Below are 15,225 nucleotides of genomic sequence, written 5' to 3'. Positions count from 1 at the left end.
TTGGTGTCGAGTGGTAAATTCGAGGGCGAATTTCTCCGAAGAGTGGAGGAATGTTGAGTGGTACTTAAGATAGGTAAATAAATTAGTGAAATCAATGTGAAGTAGAAATTAGAAGATGAATGAAAAACTTAGTTTACTTTAGAAGAGTTACACACTGGCAAACAGCGGGCAGAGCAGCAGTGGTAAGGGCCGGCGCTTGCAAGTCAGCACGTTCCGGAGAAGCCATCGCCCTCCCCACATAAACGGAAGCTGTCAATTCTGCCGTCAGGGCATCGCCCGACCGACTCACGTGCTTCTCATTTGTCACATGCGATCAAAGGCCCTCGCCTACATTCCAAGAGCCAGTGACCGATGTTAAGAAGATTCTTCGATAAGCTTTTCAACGTGACAGAAGAGGCAATGACCGTGAAGTCGTTCACCTCCAGTGAACTGAAGTAAATAAATACGCGAGACGCAGTGGGCCCGACAGTAGTTTTCAGGTCAGTTTCGGTTCGAGTTCAGTTCCAGTGCAGTTCAGTCAGTGCTGAAGACCGTCATGCAGGAAGAGACTACATCGTACACAGAAGCACCAAGTCCGCCGCTGTAATGTAATAGCAAGCACCAGCCTCGCCGCCACAGGACGGAAGTTAGAAGGTATTTGAAGACTGATTTTTATGTGCCCGGGTGACTCGTGAGGACGGGAAGGAGACGGCCTCACATCAGCAGTCACGTGTGAGCTGGGATGAAGATCTGACAGCCGAAGACTGGCAAGCTGGAGTCCGTTGTTCGAGTCCGGGACACTGGCCTTCCCCTGCCGCGCCGCTCCGCTGGCCGACGCACAACACTGACACACGCGGCCGCATAGAGAAGAGAAACACTGGGACGCCACATCCAAGGTATTACCATCTGATTCACGACTTCGTTCTCAATAATGAAACGGGCCACCTCACGATGCGCGTCTCCAGTCAACTGGGCGAAACAGCGACACGAGATACACACCGCCAGGTGTAAACAGACGCCCCGCTCACGCAGCAGAAGGCTTCGCAAACGACACAGCTGCCGCTCTCCCAGCCAGAACAATCGAGTAAGGAAACCATTGTACAAATCTTTCAATAAAAGTTATCTTATGTAAAAATGCTGTTTCATTCTACCTCATACCCGAGCCAAGGAAGAACCCACCCTGCCCACATGTTGTTAAGAGAGAAAAAGTTATTTATTTAGTGTCTTTCACCCTGACATAATGCTTTAGAATCAAATGCCCTTTGCAGTAATGCTCATCCTGAAAATTGAGAAGCATCAAAAGAGGTTACCCAGTTACACTGCGGAAGGATATATGCCGGCTTATTTGGCGTACGTGACCCTCTAGACGCAGGAAAAGGTGCGGGATATCGGCGACCTGTGCCGTCGCTGCACACTCCGCCAGGTGCCCCGGCCGGGATGCTGTTGTTGCCACCTGCTGATCTGACCGCGAGTTCAGTTTCCGCGCCGTCGGTTCCGCAGGGGCGGAGCTCTCGGCAACCCAAACGACTTACAAGTTGTGCGGGCTGCATTCGGCGCCTGATGCGTGGGGCGCCACGGCACTTCAGACAGATGACAACTATTCTGCGAAAGCCTACTCAAAAAGTTTCGAGAACCAATATTGAGAGCGGAATTTAGTAATATATTACACTAGTGACAGAGGCGCTTAACCGGTCATCCTGCCCGCCCGCGATACGCGAATAGAATGGGAAGAAGCGTTTATAACTCTTGAAATGGAGAGTACCCATCTATCCTCTGCCATGCACTTCTCTGTAACCTAATCTAACCCAACCTAACCTAATTTACAGAGTGCAGGTGTATCTGGTACATGCAGGTGTGGAATAGATAGAGAGCGTACAATAGATAGCGAGGCTGCAATTTCTTTTCAGCCTTGGGATGCTGTAACCAGTACCCTGTACTCATCTATATACCTCGTTCTGATAAGTAAAACATTGAAAGTGACACATTATTTAAAAGTTTCGGCGCCAGTACAGTGCAGCAAAGTGTTGGCGTCACTGTTAATTGTAAGCTTATCATCAGTTGTATATTACAAAACTCCACTTCGGCAGTAGCCTGCGCCATTTTGTTTTGCCTGATCTCGCAAGGTGCTACCATACCAGCGTTGCCAACGCTGTCACACATCTTTCAGCTAATCAACTTTCAAAATCTACTACAAATCGACCAGAAAAAATGCCTGTATGAGGAACAATTAGGGTGATCACAAAGTCTTGCCCTGATTATAAAAATTTATAACAGAATAATCGTTCGACATAATAAGTTATATTTGATGCCGTTACATAGGTTAGTGTTACTAGTTTTTTTTAAGACCACTTACGTTAGTGTGGTGTGCGTACTGTAAGACCTTCGGTACACACACCATCAGATTATTTGACTTGTCGCGCTAATGAAGTAGGCGAGTGTCAGCAATATGTCGCGTGGTCTTATTGTGGCGTGTTTATCTTCTGCCGTTAGGTTAGGCGATAGAAATGCCACTTGCACGCTTAGAGTAGCAGATTGACGTTGACCAACTTTAAACAGAACTTGATTAATTTTCACACACATTTATTAAAATAATAAAAATCATAGACATTACGTAACTTGATTCTGGATGCTGCTTACAATTGACAATCTGAAGTTCCTTTGGTCTTGGTACGTTAATCTTATTCTCACATATCTCTGATACGTGACAAAGTGTCTAGTGATTTATCTTCTTGGCTATGTACAGGAATATGATAATCTTATTAGGCGCAGACTGAAACTTGACTATAGACTGGTACAGACAAATGTAGACTGGTACAGACTAATGCAGACTGATGCAGACAAATACAGACTGATACAGACTAACTGATCGGAGATCTGTACACTAATTATAATACCTCGCGCGTTCATGTATCACTGCGTGAGTGTGATCCGCGAGGAGAAAATGTTCTACGTTAGCAGCAATCTCATTGGCTGCGTGACATATTAATACGCGGATCGGCGGAAGCAGAATTTGGTCCGTCTCTATGGTAGCGCCATCTCGTAGTGCGGAGACGGACGAGCGCTGCGCCTGCGCTGTTGTGCTTAGTGCGGCGCGCTCTAATGGGAAAGTTGTGTACGCGCTGACTACGCGGAACTATGTACACAACAGTTAGTAAACCTCAACGTGTGCTCCCTTGATAGCTCGGAGAATGTCGAGGCGGTATTCCAGTTCCCGCCAGGTGTTTCGTAACATGTTTTCTGTCACAGTACCCACAGCAGCTTGTATCCCAGTCTTCAGTTCGTTGACGTCAGCAACTGGTGTGACGAAGACTCTGCCCTTGATACAGCCCCAGAAAAAAAAGTCAAGGGGCTTAACGTCTGGAGAGCGGGGTGTCCAAGGTGTTGGGCCGTTCCTTCCAATCCACCGATCGGGACATTACTCCCCTCATTTTATCAGAGTCCTCTGGAAGATTTTCTTTAACAAATTCTTCTAGCGCACATTTTCTTGCACAATTCCGTTTATAAATTCGTAATCCACGGAAAAAATGTGACTGGTGCGTAATAGTATTAATGGTATCGTGTGGATCAGAATCGAATGCTAATGTGGGGTGGCAACAGAAGTTCTGAACGATATGCGGAAGTGCGTACGGCTCAATGTAATGGCCACCGAAAGTTGTGCGTACGGAATGACGCCCATGCTTTCACTCCAACTGCTTCAGACTGGAGTGGTGAATGCTGTTAAGCACTTTGGGTTCCATCGCGTGGCTCGCACAAAGCTCTCCCTCCCGCGTGCGTGTCCGCACGATTCCGGGGTTCCCACAGTGCACTCGACAACACGCCACGGGGTCTGCGCTTTCCGACGCGCGCGTGCGCAGACGAGCAAAAATAAAAGTTGGCGCTTGTTAATGCTGCAGCGCGGCGGGATTATTCAGATTAGCAGCCGCCGGGGAAAATCAGTCGCACCCGCGCGGGAAAACAAACGACGAACTTCGGCTAAGCTCGTCTCATACATAAAGATGGCCGCCCTGCAACCGGACTCAGCTGCCCGCCGCATTTGTGCAGTAAATTCTCCCAAAGCAGGAGATTCCCAACCTAGTGACAGTTCCTTTTTCTCTGATTTCTTTTATCAGGCATGGCCGCGGCTTACTAGCGTGATTTTAAATTACACTACTGGCCATTAAAATTGCTACACCAAGAAGAAATGCAGATGATAAAGGGGTATTCATTGGACAAATATATTATGCTAGAACTAACAAAAGACTACTTTTTCACGCAATGTGGGTGGTCCTGAGAACTCAGTACCTAGAACAACCACCTCCAGCCGTAATAACGGCTTGGATGGCGTGTACAGGTACAGCTGCCCATGCAGCTTCAACACGATACCACAGTTCATCAAGAGTAGTGACTGGTGTATTGTGACGAGCCAGTTGCTCGGCCACCATTGACCAGACGTTTTCAATTGGTGAGAGATCTGGAGAATGAGCTGGCCAGGGCAGCAGTCGAACATTTTCTGTATCCAGAATGGCCCGTACAGGACCTGCAACATGCGGTCGTACATTATCCTGCTGAAATGTAGGGTTTCGCAGAGATCGAATGAAGGGTAGAGCCACGGGTCGTAACACATCTGAAATGTAACTTTCACTGTTCAGAGTGGCGTCGATGCGAACAAGAGGTGACCGAGACGTGTAACCAACGGCACTCCATACCATCACGCCGGGTAATACGCCAGTATGGCGATGACGAATACACGCTTCCAAGTTGCGTTCACCGTGATGTCGCCAAACACGGATGCAACCATCATGATGCTGTAAACAGAACCTGGATTCATCCGAAAAAATGACGTTTTGCGATTCGTTCACCCAGGTTCGTCGTTGAGTACACCATCGCAGGCGCTCCTGTCTGTGATGCAGCGTCAAGGGTAACCGCAGCCATGGTCTCCGAGCTGATAGTCCATGCTGCTGCAAACGTCATCCAACTGTTGGTGCAGATGGTTGTTGTCTTGCAAACATCCCCATCTGTTGACTCAGGGATCGAGACGTGGCTGCACGATCCGTTACAGACATGCGGATAAGACGCCTGTCATCTCGACTGCTAGTGATACAAGGCCGTTGGGATCAAGCACGGCGTTCCGTATTACCCTCCTGAACCCACCGATTCCATATTCTGGTAACAGTCATTGGATCTCGACCAACGCGAGCAGCAATGTCGCGATACGATAAACCGCAATCGCGATAGGTTACAATCCGACCTTTATAAAAGTCGGAAACGTGATGGTACGCATTTCTGCTCCTTACACGAGGCAACACAACAACGTTTCACCAGGCAACACTGGTCAACTGCTGTTTGTGTATGAGAAATTGGTTGGAAACTTTCCTAATGTCAGCAAGTTGCAGGTGTTGCCACCGGCGCCAACCTTGTGTATGCTCTGAAAATCTAATCATTTGCATATCACAGCATCTTCTTCCTGTCGGTTAAATTTCGCGTCTGTAGCACGTCATCTACGTGGTGTACCAATTTTAATGGCCAGTAGTGTATGTAGTGCGAGAAAAAGAGAGCTTCATAGAGTGCTTTTATTACGTGTCCTTTTTCTTCTGCGAGCTTCTACGTTTTTCGTATGATGTGGTCATCATCTAGTTGACGAAGTTAAAGACATAACCCTACACGGAGTCGTGCTGGCTAGGAGCTGAGGGTTATTCTAAAAGCAAAGAACGTTTTCGTCCGACGACTCACACAATCTGTCCATGCCCTCACGGGCGTGCAACAGACGTTTCTAATCGGTAGCGGCAGTATGACGCTGCAAGACGCGACTGTTGAAAAGGCGGAAGTAGAGACAGTTCTGTGTCAGGCGACACTCTTCCATTTCGCTCCTTACTAGCTTTCCTTGGAAGTATGGTGGTTAGCTGTTGTCGTCAGTAGCGATGGGAGAAACCGACCGTATAAAACCGATACCGGTATTTCAATCATCTTTGTTTACATTTGACTGTAATAATTTTTATTTTATTATTATGCGATCAAGATCTCGGCCTTAGGTCATTGTCAAGTACAAAAATGATGCAAATGGCTCTGAGCACTAAGGGACTTAATATCTGAGGTCATCAGTCCCCTAGACGCTAGAGCTACTTAAACCTAACTAACCTAAGGACATTACACACATCCATGCCCGAGGCGTTGTGACCGAGTGGTTCTAGGCGCCATACTCTGGAACCGCGCGACCGCTACGGTCGCAGGTTCGAATGCTGCCTCGGGCATGGATGCGTGTGATGTCCTTAAGTTAGTTAGGTTTAATAGTTCTAAGTTATAGGAGACTGATGACCTCAGAAGTTAAGTCCCATAGTGCTCAGAACCATCTGAGCCATGCCCGAGGCAGGATTCGAACGTGCGACCGTAGCAGTCGCGCGGTTCCGGACTGAAGCGCCTAGAACCGCTCGGCCACCGCGGCTGTCTGTCAAGTTCAAAACTTACGTTAAAAGACATCAGACTGGTATGAAATATAAGTAATTGTTGAAAAAGCATATCGAGCCTACATGAACAGATATGCTTTTTCGACAAGGACTTGTATTTCATACCAGTCTGGTGTCTTTTGGCATATAAATAAGTTTTTGTACTTGAAAATGGACTAAGACCGAAATCTGAATAGTGTAGCAATAAAATAAAAATTATTACAGTCAAAGGGCGACAGCATCTTTGAAAAAAACTATATTTTAGTTCTCAACCGTTGTTTTTCGGTATTGTTCGGTCTTGTTTGTAAGAAGTGGTTTTTTTAGTTTTTACTAATAACCGAGTAAAAACCGAAAGATAAATTAGCCACAGCAGCAGTGCTAGAAATTTCGTCTTTAAATGAATCTCTTTTTTTTTAAAAAAAAAGTCATTTTTGTTCGCGGAATTTTCGTTGGTTTAAAATACTGGGTTATTATAGAAAATGGGAAAAGCAATCAGTGCTATTTTAATAACAATGATGACGGAAACGAGCAACAAACACGTGGCATAAGAATTGGTACAGCTTTGCTGAAACAGTTATGTCCCTGTTCCCATCTGCGTAGCTTGAGGTACGTGTGTACGAATAGTGTACAAGGCTTGCCCCCCCTCCCCCCCCCCCCCCACTCACCTAGTCTAGCTTCTCGCTGTCGTCACTGGACATCCGTTGTAATACGGCACTGACCTTAGCCTGGAAATATTTTTACGAAATGACATAGCAGTGAAGTAAAGTGCTTCAGTTGCATAAAAGATTACAGATTTGCCTGCCATTTCTATTAAATAATAAAACAGGAAGGAAATCATTATAACTGTAATAATTTAAGAACTTAAAAACAATTCATTCACAGTATACAGAAAAAACAAAAAGTAGTCGGTCTGGTGCCTGTGTCTACATCGTATGTCTTTATCTGGTCTGCAGTCCTTGAAAACGCACAAATTCGCACGAAAAACGTATCTTCAACCTCAGTTTTCACCCTTTAGCAAGGACTATTCGTAGTGTCCAAATAGTAATTGATCTCCAATTAAAACACGATTTTTGTGCAAAATTTCAAAAAAAAAAAAAACACACTCGTGTTCTGATCCGGTTCCACACATATATGTGACAGCGGAAAACTGTGGTGTTGAACTCTGCGACTGGTGATTATGACGAGGTAGCCGTCTCTCACAGTAGCGGCTGTCGTCGCTCAGTAGCGTGCAGGAAATCTACAACAGACTTGTTCCGGACGTCACTTCACTATAATCAGGGGATCGAAAGCAAACGTTATGTACGTCGCCGTCTGACCGACTGCATTACCAGCTAAGCTGCTGGGATATTTATCGAGCGAAGTGGCTAATGGTTATCCGACTTGACTTATCATGACGGCTTAGGTCTCGCTATTACGAAGGTGTCAGCCGTTCTGACTCAGCTATGCTTGCTTAACGAGTTTGTGATAGTACAGGACTGGTTCGCAGAAGCTCCTGGCACGTGTTGTTACATTAGCAATAGCATTTCTTTTAGCGCGTAACGAAGCTGACTTGATCCGCCGGCCGCGGTGACCGAGCGGTTCTGGATGCTTCAGTACGGAACCGCGCGACTGCTACGGTCGCAGGTTCGAACCCTGGCACGGGCATGGATGTGTGTGATGTCCTAGGTTAGTTGGGTTTAAGTCTTTCTAAGTTCTAGGGGACTGATAACCTCAGATGTTAAGTCCGATAGTGCTCAAAGCCATTTCTTTGATTTGAACCTGTCCATCTGCTCTGCCCCATTACATTTCTGCTGAGGTCTGCTGTCTGGCTCACAAGAAGAGCCGATGTTGTTGTGTTTTCTCCTGACCCACTCTCTGTGGTGAAATGTTATTTTTCGCGCCCGGCTCGTGTCGACACCGCCGTAATTGTATAAGCGAGGTGGTTTCGTTCGATCAGTTTGCTGCTGTGTACAAGGTTGGCATGCAACAACGGTAACAGAGAGCATGAACGGTCGTTTACTGTTTGTTTGAGCCATTTTAAAATGGCTGGCAAAATTAACGCTCCCTCAAAGGTAGTAATGTAATACTGTTTCTAAATGTAAGACAAAAAAAAAGAAAACTCCACCCTGTCGGAATTTATAGAAAGGTAACAAACGTTTATGAAAATGTAACGAATGAGCTTTAGTACGAAACTGACGCATAATGGTTAACTGCAGACGAAATACCATTGACGATTATAGTTACCAGAGCGGCCTTCAGTTCCGACCCACGAACGATTGAGGAAGGATTAAAGAAAAAACTTCAACAGGATAGACTTTATATTATTCATGGACTGAGACTGTGCTTTTCTGAAATTTCACGATAAGTTCTTTGACATACATTTAGTGGTGATTTGGAATATGCAAAAGCGTTTCCCAGTGGTTTCCTTGACTTTTGCCATAAGAACACATAGTAAGGAATAGGAGATGCGTTGACACTTCTCACGCTGTACCACAAAGATGGCGTATAGTGTTTGAACCACATCGTTAGTGATGATGAGACGTGGTTTCACCGGACCATCGTATGATAAAAAAAAAATCACAGTAGATATTTATAACGAAGAGCCAAAGAAACTGGTACACCTGCCTAATATCGTGTAGCGCCTCGCGAGCACGCATAAGTGCCGCAACACGACGCGGTATGGACTCGACTAATGTCTGAAGTAGCGCTGTAGGGAACTGACACCATGAACCCTGCAGGGCTGTCCGTAAATCCGTAAGAATACGAGAGGGTGGGGATCTCTTCAGAGCAGCACGTTGTAAGGCGTCCAAGATATGTTCAATAATGTTCATCTCTGGGATGTTTCGTGGCCAGCGGAAGTGTTTAAACTCAGAAGAGTGTTCCTGGATCCACACCGTAACAATTCTGGAAGTTTGGGGTGTCGTATTGTCCTACTGGAATTGCGCAAGTCCGTCGGAAAGCACACTGGACATGAACAGATGCAGGTGATCAGACGGGATGTTTACGTACGTGTCACCTGTGAGAGTCGTATCTAGACGTATCAGGGGTCCCATATCATTCGAACTGCACACGATCCACACCATTACAGAGCCACCACCAGCTTGAACAGTCCCCTGCTGACATGCAGGGTCCATGGATCGATGAGGTTGTCTCCACACCCGTAAACGTTCATTCGCTCGATACAATTTGTAACGACACTCGCTCGACCTGGCAACATGTTTCCAGTCATCAACAGCCCAATGTCAGTGTTGACGGGCCCTGGCAAGGCGTAAAGTATCGTGTCGTGCAGTCATCAAGGGTACACCAGTAGGCCTTCAGCTCCGAAAGCCCTTATCGATTATGTTTTGTTGAATGGTTCGCACGCTGACACTTGATGGCCTAGCATTGAAACCTGCAGCACTTTGTGGAAGGCTTGCATTTTTGTCACGTTGAACGATTCTCTTCAGTCGTCGTTGGTCCCGTTCTTGCAGGATATTTTTCCGGCCACAGCGATGTCAGAGATGTGATGTTTTACCGGATTCCCTATATTCACGGTACACTCGTGAAATGGTCGCACGGGAGTTTAGTTTTAGTTATGTCATGTTCCGTAGATCATTTCCCCGATTGTTTTATCGACATTATGTGGAACAACTCAGATTACAAGATATATATACACACATGAATAGTGCTAATATTAATATTACTGAAATTTTTAGTTCTACACATGCAACTACATTTAGAGGTACATTTTTTTGGTACCATTTCCGAAACAGAAACTCGTCCATGGAGTAGAAGGAGTTGTCCAAAATGAAATGATTTTAAGCTAGATTTAAATCTTGATCTGCTACCTGCCAGACACTTTATGTTGTTGGGCAAATGATCAAAGATTTTTGTTACTGAATAATGTACTCCTTTTTGAGCAATTGACAGCTTCAATAATGGATAGGAAAGGTCAAAAATGGCTCTGAGCACTATGCGACTTAACTGCTGAGGTCATCAGTCGCCTAGAACTTAGAACTAATTAAACCTAACTAACCTAAGGACATCACACACATCCATGCCCGAGGCAGGATTCGAACCTGCGACCGTAGCGGTCACGCGGTTCCAAACTGAAGCGCTAGAACCGCAAGGCCACACCGGCCGGCTAGGAAAAGTCATTTTTCCCTCTTGTGTTGTATGTATGAACATGAGTGTTCTTCGCGAATTGAAATGGATTATTTGTAACGAATTTCCTTAGTGAATATATGTACTCTGATGGTGCAGTTAAACTACCTAGCTCCTTGAAAAGTTGCCTACATGACGTCCTTGGGTGAACACCACTAATTATTCTCACTGGTCTCCTTTGTGCAATCAATACTTCATGTCTAAGTGGTGAGTTACCCCAGAAAACCATTCCATAAGACATTATTGAGTGGAAATACGCGAAGTACGTTTATTACAGAGACTAGCGATTATACGAAGAGCGGAAGAGGATGAACTTAGTTGTTTGAGAAGCTCAGTAATATGCTTCTTCCATTTCAAATTGTCATCAATGTGAACTTGTTGTCTTATATAGGCTTTCCAACTGCAGCGCTGTATTCTGCTTGTTTACATGTCTCTGTATTTGAATACGCATGCCTATATCAGTTTCTTTGGCGCTTCAGTGTAAAATATAACGTAATAAACATTTTCAAAATAATTAAAGAATACATTGTTCATTGTAGGTTGTACTGTGCTTTATTAAAATCGTTCTATTATCTAATTTCTGCCGTGAGGCATTGTGGGGAGTACGACTTATGGTTTTATGTATGTGACATAAAAGCATCTGATGAGCACGATATGTAATACATGACATCGCAAATGTGCTTCATAATGGCTCACGCCGAAGTTAGCTAATAGCACGGTTTTAATGAAGCACAATACAGCCTACAACGGACGATGTAGTCTTTCATTAAACACTAAGAGGCTGCGAATCCCCACGGAAGCAAAATCTTCTTTCACTCAGGTTAGGAAATTGTCTACCTTATTCTCTACAAGCAGCGGCAGCGTTCCATTCCAAATCCCGTAGACAACTAACATACCGGCACCCTCCGCATTTGTAAATACGTGCGGCATGCTTAAACGAATTGGCCAAAAAATTACGGACGCACTTGAAAACTTCAGTTATGTTAACCCAAGGACAACATCGCAGCTTGATGTTCAAAACAAACCTGACAGTCAATTAGTAAACACATTGCAACTCAATTACTAACAAGCGAAATGAAAATTTGTCTCTTAAAACAGTTGCATCTGTGTGACCAATAAGAGTTCGAGACATTGTTATATGGAAGTTTCATTCGAATTAGCCTGTCCTGCCACTAAAACATTTATAAGAGGCAATCAGAACGTTTCCGTTTGATGGCGTTGCTGCAGTTTATATGCAACTTGCCATGACTCCAATACGCTGACCTGTAGGCAAGGGATTAGTGCGGAATTCGTGTCTTTCCGAAGTGCGTGCAGTAAATGCAGAAACGTGAACTACGGCGACGTTATTACCAAATGCGACCATACAGGACCAACGTGCTGTTACTCTTTTCTTGGCCACTGAAGGACAATGTCGGAAACCATCGTTGCGCTACCTGGGGTGCCGCTGCTTCACTATAAGCAGGTCCCCATATTGCAACTGCCGTAATGTAGAAGTTACGCCAAATCAAGTGTGAGACACTCGAACGCCCGCCGTATAGTCCTTATCTGACCCCAAGCGATTATCACGCTTTCGGTCCCTTAATAAAGAACTTGAAGGTTCAACAATTCCTGTCAGGCGAGGATAGGCAGTAGGTAGTCACGGACTACTTCATGCCGAAGAACACAGTCTTTTACCAAACGGATATCTTCAACCTCGTGTTTCGATAGAATGGTTGCCTCAGTGCTCACGGCGAGTTTGCCTGACGGGTATGCCGATTCTGGACTGTACGGCCTTCGAAAGAAAACTTTTTGATGTGATTCTTCACTTTGGGCTACAGCGTGTATAGGAAGAAGACGCACACCGATTTGTACCTACATGCAAATAGCTCTCACCACCGGGCACAAAAGAATGGCGTGCTCAAAACTCTTGTACTCAGAGCTCACACCATCTCCGACAGTCTCCAACAAGAATTGGACCATCTGAAGACCATGTTTCGGAGGAACGGTTACAAGGAAGGGCAAATTTGGAAGGCTGTACATCCCACACGTGCAGCACCGGCGGAAACTGAGGATGAACCTCAGGAGGCGGCGACCTTGGCTATTATTCCGTTTTGTGGGGCCTTATCCGGAAAAATTGGACGCATTTTATGTAATCACCAAGTGAAAACCAAGAGCCTTCTTGGTAGGGTCAAGGACAACCTTGGTCTACGTAAATCAGGGGTTTATCAGATACCTTGCCAATGCGGTAGAGTATGCTTAGGGCAGACCATTCGTACCATCGAGGACCGATGCCGAGAACATCAACGGCACACTAGACTGCAACAGCCCAATAAGTCGGCAATCGCTGAACATTCCCTGCCGGAACTCCACAGCATGGATTATGACCAAACCAAAGTCCTGACACAGACGTCCAAATACTGAAAGAAGCCATAGAGATCAGAGTAAGGGAGCCACAACTAAATCGTGACAGCGGTTACATCCTTAGCAAGGCGTGGGAACCCGCAATCACCCAGATTAAGAAGGAAAAGGATATTTCACAGAGTGCACCGACTTCGGGGGAGGAGGGAAGAATAACGAGAGCGGTGCCGGCAGACCCTCCTGGACGAGAAGACCTAGGGCGCAGCGCCCAGGCGGCGGGAGAACGGACGCTGTACCTGGACCGCACCGACTCGTAGGAAGCGCCTGAGGGAGGAGCGGGAGGGGGATTGTCCTATATATACATGGCGCCGGCCCTCCGCCGGTCAGTACGTCAGCGCACCTGATGATGGCAACGTGGTCGATTGCCGAAATATTGTGTCCTATGCACACTCACACCAGGCTGTTCACCCGAGATTTATTTCGTCAGGAAACTTTTTGATCGCCTCAGTATATTGTTATTATTATTATTATTGTTCACTGTCCAGACACATTAATGTGACCACCTGTTACAAACCTGAACAACCAGCATCTGCAGCGTGGAGCGCAACGAGACGTGCAAGAAGAGTGTCGGTGAGGTTCTGGAAGGTTCCGACAGGGATACTGGAGCCATGCCTACTCCAGTGCCGTGGCCAGTTGCACCGGGTTTCTCGGTTGAGGATCCACGGCCCGAACAGCCCGATAGAGGTGGTCCCTCAGAGTCTCGATCTGGTTTAGATCCGGCGAGTTTGTTGGCGAGGGTAATACGGTAAACTCATCCAGGTGCTCTTTGAAACTCGCACGCACCCTCCGAGCTGTGTGACACGTTGCATTGCTTTGCTGTTAGATGCCATGATGCCGAGGAAAATCAGACTGCATGTAAGGGTGGACGTGGTCCTGAGGCATAGATGCATACTTATGTTGATCCACTGCGCCTCGCAGAATGATGAGATTACCCAGGGAATACCACGAAAGCAATACCCAGGTCATGACACTCCCTCCTCTGACCTCGACCTTCCATCGTCTGCTGCAGCGTGTCTGCTTTCACACGTTTCACGCCGTAGACGTTAACGTCCATCTGTCCATGAAATGTGATCCACCTGGAAAAGCAATTTGTCACCACTCAGTGCACATGCAAGTGCGGTATTCGTGTCCAAATTCCAGCCTTCAGCAGCCATCATGGATACATAAACCACACATCTGTTGCGGAGGCCCATACACAGCAATGTTTGCGTAGCTGTTCTCCAGGAGAGACTGTTGGTAACCCTTGGCTCATCTAGGTGGTCGGGTGGCCAACTGCTCAGCTGCTGCGCGACCATTCGCCCGTACACATATGCGCAGCCGTAGTTCACCGCTGTCATCTATGGCCCATAGTGCACCATAGCGCCTCAGCGCCGGTTTCAGGTAGCGCTAGAAATCTGCCAGCAAGTTTCATATCAGCGCACACTCCGCTGCAGAGTGAAAATCTCATTCTGGAAACATCCCCCAGGCTGTTCGATGAGATTTCGGGATTGCAGCCGGATCACGTTGACTTCTTGCCACGATATTTCGGCTGGCAATCGTCCAGGTGAGTGCTGCGCGACCATTCGCCCGTACACACATGCGCAGGTGAGTGTCCGTCACTGGAGACTGCAATTTTTTTTCCTTTATTGTTGTTTTCACACCTGGTACAGGTAGGCCAGCAGCGGCATGCTACGCCGCTCTTCAGCCCCAGATAAGACTAATGATACAAATGAGATAATCGCAGAACAGACATGGTGGATATACAAACGTAGACATACAAAATTAAAACACACGGAGCCGTTCACGGGCGCAGTGTTCAAAATAAAAACGTTCAGAAACGTGGACACGCACAGAGATGACACACGCGATCGTTGGAGCACACACGATGAAACACTGGAACACAAACACAACGGAACACACAAACACTAGGCGATGATCTCCGGCGCGCGGAAGTTCACTATATGTATACGAGTCCGGGGACCTGCCGAAACTGGAAAATGTGGGGGAGGAGGGACAGGGGAGGATGTAGATGCCAGTGGCTGGGGAGATGCTAGGGAGAGGAAAGAAGGTAAGGGGGTTAGGGAAGGTCCGGGGGAGAGGAGGGAGGGAGGAAGGGAGAAGGGAGAGAGGGTGCCCTTGGGAAAAAAACACAGGGGGTGGATGGGGGGGGATCAAAGTTGGTAGGAGGGGTAGATGGAGGGGATGAGGGCATCATCAGGGAGGGAGAGTTGGTGGAAGCCACCTTGGGCAAGGGAATGGAGAGTGGAGAGATGGAGAGTGGATGGGATGTGGGAATGGAGGCGCGGCAGCGGACGGGGGTGGGAGAGGA

The sequence above is a fragment of the Schistocerca serialis genome, chromosome 2 (genome assembly GCF_023864345.2).
Source record: "Schistocerca serialis cubense isolate TAMUIC-IGC-003099 chromosome 2, iqSchSeri2.2, whole genome shotgun sequence".
NCBI classification, from domain to species: domain Eukaryota; kingdom Metazoa; phylum Arthropoda; class Insecta; order Orthoptera; family Acrididae; genus Schistocerca; species Schistocerca serialis.
Note: the sequence above shows the minus strand (reverse complement) of the source record.